Source organism: Chionomys nivalis, chromosome 18 (genome assembly GCF_950005125.1).
Source record: "Chionomys nivalis chromosome 18, mChiNiv1.1, whole genome shotgun sequence".
In the NCBI taxonomy this organism is placed as follows: Eukaryota; Metazoa; Chordata; class Mammalia; order Rodentia; family Cricetidae; genus Chionomys; species Chionomys nivalis.
This window is the reverse complement of record NC_080103.1, coordinates 10,758,687-10,765,673: the sequence shown is the minus strand read 5'-3', so window position 1 is coordinate 10,765,673 and position 6,987 is coordinate 10,758,687. Positions and strand designations below refer to the sequence as shown.

Sequence of the window (6,987 nt, the reverse complement as noted above, 5' to 3'; positions counted from 1 at the left end):
GCAGGCCATGGCATCCGTATCCACATCCAAGGTGCCATCTGCCTGTGTAGACCATGGCTGGAAAATCACTGTGTATTCCAAATTGCCTGGAAATTGCTGATATTGATCCACACCTGTGAGTTGTGGGTTTGCAGGACTGTGAGAGCTCATTTGGCTAAAAAGAGTCTGAAGAGTGAAAAGTTGAGGGCTGGAGAGATGGCTCATAGGTTAAGAGCATTGCCTGCTCTTCCAAAGGTCCTGAGTTCAATTCCCAGCAACCACATGGTGGCTCACAACCATCTGTAATGGGGTCTGGTGCCCTCTTCTGGCCTGCAGGCATACACACAGATGGAATATTGTAAACATAATAAATAAATAAATATTTAAAAAAAAAAAGAGTGAAAAGTTGAGGGTATGGCCCAGAGTCCGGGCCCGGGACCCGTGGTCGCTAGCGTCGGCCAGTGAAAGACGCCTTCTTCTTCCCGCCCTCTTCTTTCCCTAGCCGGCCAGCACCATGGGATGTAATATGTGCGTTGTCCAGAAACCGCAGGAGCAGTATAAAGTGATTCTTTAGGTGAACAGGAAAGAGCTCTCCAAGCTGTCTCAGGAGCAAACCCTAGAGGCCCTGCGTGCCTCCAAGGAGCCCCTGGTGATCCAGGTGCTGAGACACAGCCCCGGTCTGCGGGGGGACAGCTCCTGCCATGACCTTCAGCTGGTGGACAGTGGCACTCAGACCGACATCACCTTCGAGCATATCACGGCACTGGGCAAGCTGTGCCCACCCACCCCACCCATGGGCATCTTGGTGCCGTCTGTCCTCTCTGAGCTCCCCCCCCCATCAGCCATGAGTATTATGAGCCAGCGGAGTTCATGGAGGGCGGCCCACAGGAGGCAGAGCGAATGGACGAGCTGGAGTACAAGGAGGTGGAGCTGTGTAAAAACAGTCACCAAGACAAGCTGGGCCTGATGGTGTGCTACCGCACAGATGATGAGGAGGACCTGGGCATCTACGTTGGAGAGGTAAATCCCAACAGCATTGCAGCCAAAGATGGCCGGATCCGTGAGGGAGACCGAATCATCCAGATTAATGGAATGGATGTCCAGAACCGACAGGAGGCAGTGGCTATCCTGAGCCAGGAAGAGAACACCAACATCTCCCTGCTGGTGCCCCGGCCTGAGAGCCAGCTAGCAAAGCGGTGGAAAGACAGTGACAGAGATGACTTCCTAGATGACTTTGGGTCTGAGAATGAAGGGGACCTTCGTGCCAGGAAGCTGAAGTCACCCCCTGCCCCGCAGACCGGAAATGATGAGAAGGGTGGTCCTGATGGGCGCCCATGCTTGAGCAACAGCCAGGAGCTGGACAGCGGGGTGGGCCGGACTGATGAGAGTACCCAGAATGAAGAGAGCTCTGAACATGACCTGCTGGGGGATGAGCCCCCCAGCACCACCAACACCCCTGGAAGCCTGCGTAAGTTTGGCCTGCAAGGGGATGCCCTGCAGAGCAGGGATTTTCACTGCAGCATGGACTCTCTCTTGCTGGCTGAGGGGGCAGGACTGGGTGGGGCTGACCTGCCTGGGCTCACTGATGAGGAGGATGAACTCCTACCGGGAACTGCTGGAGATCAAGTGCCACCTGGAGAATGGCAACCAGCTAGGCATTCTCTTTTCCCGGGCCTCCAGTAGCAATGGTGCCCTGGACGTCAACCGAAATGAGAGCCTAGGCCGTGAGATGGCCATGCTGGAAGAGGAGCTTCGGCACCTAGGTTCAAATGCCGCAACATTTTGCGGGCACAGAAGATGCAGCATCTGCGGGAGCGCTGTATGAAGGCTTGGCTGCAGGAGGAGGAGAGCCTCTACGACCTGGCAGCCAGTGAGCCCAAAAAGCACGAGCTGTCGGATATCTCTGAACTGCCAGAGAAATCAGACAAGGATAGCACCAGTGCCTACAACACTGGGGAGAGCTGCCGCAGCACTCCCCCGCTCATGGAGCCTTTGCCTGAGATCCCCCTGAAGCGATCTGCTGCGGGTAATTCTAATTGAACCGGACCCCTTCTGGCCCTCCTCTCACCACCCACCCCAAAGGGGCTTCTTCACCTGGAAGCCCTGCCAAGTTCCGATCACTCTCTCGGCATCCTGAGGTGGGCCAGAGACAGCACTCAGAGGAGCGTGTCCGATGCAGCACCAAGACAGGTGTTACTCTGGAGTGTGTAGTTCCCGAAGGCAGCCCTTACCTCTCCAGGCCTCATCGTGGCCAGGAGAGCGAGCATTACCAGAGCTGTGTGCAGTTGACCCCGCCACGTACCCTGGAGGATCTGGGCCATGGCTCCTTGAGCTTGGCTAGTGGTCCTCGGGTGGGTGGGGTGGTGGCCACAGCTGTCAAAGTACCCCCACATGGAATGGAAGGTGAAGGTGCGAAGTGATGGAACACGCTATGTTGCCAAGCAGCCTGTGCGAGATCAGCTGCTGAAGGCTAGGGCCCTGAAAATCCGGGAAGAGCGCAGCGGCATGACCACTGATGATGATGCAGTGAGTGAGATGAACATGGGCCGCTACTGGAGCAAGGAAGAGAGGAAGCAGCGCCTGATCCGAGCATGGGAGCAGCAGAAGAGGCGTGAGTCATGATGCAGAGCTGCCTGGAGTGTCTGAGGGAGCACCAGAATGGCGACAGCAAGCCTGAGCTCAACATTATTGCCCTGAGCCACCGTAAGACCATGAAGAAGAGAAACAAGAAGATCCTGGACAACTGGATCATCATCCAAGAGATGCTGGCCCACGGTGCCCTCTCAGCTGATGGAAGAAGAATCTATAACCCTCTGCTCTCTGTCACCACTGTCTGAGCTGCCCCAGCAAGAGCCCAGTCCAGGCCTAGGAGAGCCTGACCCTCACCCTCCCTTAGAATTTAGTGTGTGTCTATGTGTGTGCTTGCACGCTGTGCTCATGCACATGCCTGTATTTGTATGTGTGCACAGAACTTTGGTAGTAGAAAGCCCCTAGAAGGGGCACTTCTCTTCCACCAATTTGCTGCTCCCCAAGAGGCTATGTCAACAGCCAGCATAGAGGGCATACTCATAAAGGCCACCTGTGTGTGCCTGCATGTTTGCGTACATACACAGTGTTCTTGATATGTTCTTGGAGACAGGGAAGTCCGTGCAGAGAGAAGTGAGGTGGACTATGTTAAGCACAAGAGAATGTCCAGCTTTTTGCTGAGCATGGCCTCTTCCCACCCCTGGAAGCCGCAGTTCCTTATAGACAAACACAACCCTGAATTTTGTGGTTTTTCTCCTTTTCTGTGCTTGCCAATAGTTGTTTTCTGTTTTGTGGACCTGCTCTGGGGGTTGGCAGATCCTTCAGGCAGCCTGACAAAGGTGGACCCCACCGAGTGCTGGCTGGGAAGGAGGTTGGGGGGAGGAAACATGGGAGGGCTGGGTGGGAGGGAAAGGAAAGGGATGGGGAAGAATAGGAAGCAGCTGTCCTGGTGGTCTCTACTCCGAGGAATGGCAGGAAGGATGTGAGTTGGCTTTTGAGGTGCACCCATGTGAGTGAGAGTGAAATCACAGGGATTGTGGGCACAGTATCCATCCAAAAAGAATTTGTTGACCCCTGGCCTATGCCACCTGGAGCAGAGCCACTTTTAGTAACCTGAGCAAGAAGCTTAGATGATCAGGGGTTTGAGAAGCCAAACCCAATTGGCAAGAGGGTAGCCTAGAGATCTGGTGGGAGTTGGGAGGCCTGGACCCAGTGAGAAAGGAAGATGGGCTGAGTGAGAGACACCTAAATCCTCTTCCAGTGATGCAGCTCTCAAATGTGCCACTCGTTTGGTTTCTCAGTCTTGGTGAAGCTCATGTTGGGAAGCTACAGGAAACCCCTGTTCCCCATCTACATTCCAAGAATAAAGCAAGCTGCCTTTTTACTACGTTAAAAAAATAGTGAAAAGTTGAAAACTGTCTTTTATTCATAAAACATTCATTGTATTCTATGGGTTCTTCAAAACAGCGGTCATTAGAAACAGTGTACAGCCTTAGCAAACTACTAAAACAATGGAAATTACAAAAGAAATAACAAAATATAACAAAAATTTACACTAAAATGAAGAAAACCAAAAAACGAATGCACAGATATCACGAGATATAAACCAAACCAAAACAATCTAAATCATAACAAAAACAACCAACCAAACAAAATTAAAATTCCCACTTTCCCTTGGAATATTCTTTAAGAAAAAGCAAATCAATAACATGAGACACAAGGAAGTGGATTAGTCTCTGTAGGGAATATTCATCACCACCACTTGTGCGTGATAAGGGGTCAGTGTCAGCTTTGCACTAGAGAGAGAATCTTGGGCTTTTGGGTGTGGTCTCTCTGGATAGCAGTGTGACAGGGTCTTCCTTGTCAGATTCCACATCACTTACGGAGTCAGCTTGCAAAAGCCCTTGACAGTAGCTGACAGAATGACTCTTGCTCACCCAAGTATCTCCCTCCATGTTGTTTTGCCCACACTCGGGCCACTTGGTGATGGATGTTCGGCTTCTAAGTAATTTGTGGGGTGTCCTCTGAATCTCAAGCTTGTTTCTGATACAGCCTTTTTTCTGGACATTGTAAGCCAACAGAGTTGGATCAGATTGTGGCTGGATCCTCTGATGATTGATTGATATTTGCCTCAATGTTGTGCTCACAGCAGAAAGGGACATGGCTTTTTCAGAGGAGGCCTGGATCCTGGAGTGTAGAATGTCATGCCTTCAAGGTGTCTCTGGTTTCCTTCAGGCTTCTCAGTTCTCTTACGAGGTGCTGTCAGAGAAGAAATAGAAACAGTCTCTCTGGGGCACAGGCAAGAAGAAAATCAGGGCCTATTCACGGATAGTAAAGAAAAGTCAAGGAAGGAAACCCACACTGTGAATCCCCTGGTTGGTGGGAATGGGGCTCCATGGTGGCTCACTTGCCTGGCACATAGCGCTCCTGCTGCAGCAGCTCCATCTGCAGGAGGCTCTCCTCCTGGGCTGTGGTCTGTTCCAGTTCATGCTGGAGATGTTCAAACCTAGAGGAGGAAGGCAGCTGGGACAGAGGCCTGGTGGGGCCCTGCCATGTCAGCTTCTGAGCCACCACCAGCTAGACAATCCATTGCCTTTTAGCTGAGCTCATTGACTGCTTCCCAGAGGGAAAAAGTCAGAGTGCACCTGGGATGGATTTTTTTTCAAAGTTTAAAAAATGTTGTAAGTTGAACTGGAAAATACAATGTGCTGGACTTGAAAAAAACAGCATTTTTTTCAATAGTCCAAAAATTATTTTGGAGAAATATCAGTATCTGAGTCCCAGTTCAGTAAAGATATTCCTGGCCTGAATTAGATACCAGGTGAATGTGAGCAACCTGTAAAACTCTATGACTGCCCTCTAGTGGAGGCTACATGGCACTGCAGAGAAGGCTCTGATTATCCCTACAGACAACCTGCATTGGGCTAATTTGTCAACTCCTAATCTGTTTATGGACAGAGTAAATCTTCTCACAGGAAACTGATGAACCCTGCAGAGAGCCTGCAATCAGCAGGAGTGTTCAGCATCCAAGTTAGCAAGAAGAATAAACACTTATCTCTAAATGTGATGATCCTGAAGGAAAACAAATTGGCAGACGACACACTGTCCTTCACAATTGACCACCTGCTTCTCACAAGAGAAGAAAGGAACACAATCCCCAGAAGACTAATAACCAAGCATATGGTTTCCTGGACAAAAGTTTCTGGTGTTTAACTAAATCATATTCTGATTTTATACCAGGATGTGGGTGTGAGCCTATCAAATACACTAAAACCAAAACAGAGGATCCACTAGCCTACAACTGCTTCTGTCAGTCCGTGCTCCTACCTGGCCTGGGACTCAGTGAAGTGATGCTGCAGCTTTCCTGCCAAGTCCCTTTGCTGGGTAACCAGTTCCTTCCGCTTCAGCAGGAATTGAAGGTGTTCCTCCAGTCTTTGATGTTCCTATTCATTAGAGGATTGTGTTCTTAGGACAAGGTTGTCTGCACACACATACCCATGTGTGCATGCATGTACACAAACACAAACAAACACACTTACACAGTCCTGATCATCACAAGTACATGGATGCTCACATACAAGCACACTGCATTGCATTCACATGTGTAGTTCCTAGCTAACACTAATGGAAGAAGAGATCACCTGGGATCCTATAAAGAAGAGAGTTAACTTCCATTAGCCCACACCCTCTCCCCCCCGTATTCTAAACCAGGCACAGGGATGTGGTGATCTGGTGAGGATTCTGTACTTTTGCTCTGTTTTGATAAGTTTACATTCTATTTCTACTTGATATGTGTGTGTGTGTGTTGCCTGCCTGTGTGTGTATGCACCACATGCCTGCCTGGTCCCTGGGAGAAGAACACAGTGGGCAGAGCAGTCAATGTAGTGCTTGCCTTGTGCATCCAGGTCGCAAAATGGTGGATGCCAGGGTTCCTTGATCAGTTATCTAAGCTTGCATACAAGTTTTCCAGTCTGTACTAAAGGCTTAGTTCCGTGGTCCAGGATCTCTGCCTGATGGTGGCCCAGCCCCTTCCTCTCACTCAGTGTTTCCCCATGGTCCAAAGACAGCAGCTTCCTCCAATAGGATCTCTCTGCACCACAGGTTACCTCATTTTGGGCCCAATGAGTTCAAGAAATGAGTTCAGGCTGGGCGGTGGTGGCGCATGCCTTTAATCCCAGCACTCGGGAGGCAGAGGCAAGTGGATCTCTGTGAGTTCGAGACCAGCCCGGTCTACATGAGTTAGTTCCAGGACAGGCTCCAAAACCACAGAGAAACCCTGTCTCGAAAAAACCAAAAAAAAAAAGAAATGAGTTCAGAAAACCAGACAATCTCTACAACCAGGATTCAAATAAACCTTTGCATCCAGTAAAATGATTATGCCAGGAATTTGTCTAAGTTACAGAAGAAGGCTGACTCACGGCCTAATGAGTGCATGTATTGCTTCATGCTTAACAATATTCCATGGAAGGGCTTGACATCATT

At 50.0% G+C, this 6,987-nt stretch overlaps 1 pseudogene; it reads left to right on the top strand.

Moving 5' to 3' along the window:
* Positions 1 to 493: 493 nt before the first annotated feature.
* On the top strand, positions 494 to 2,816 carry LOC130890046 (PDZ domain-containing protein 4-like; annotated as a pseudogene).
* The last annotated feature ends 4,171 nt before the right edge of the window (positions 2,817 to 6,987 follow it).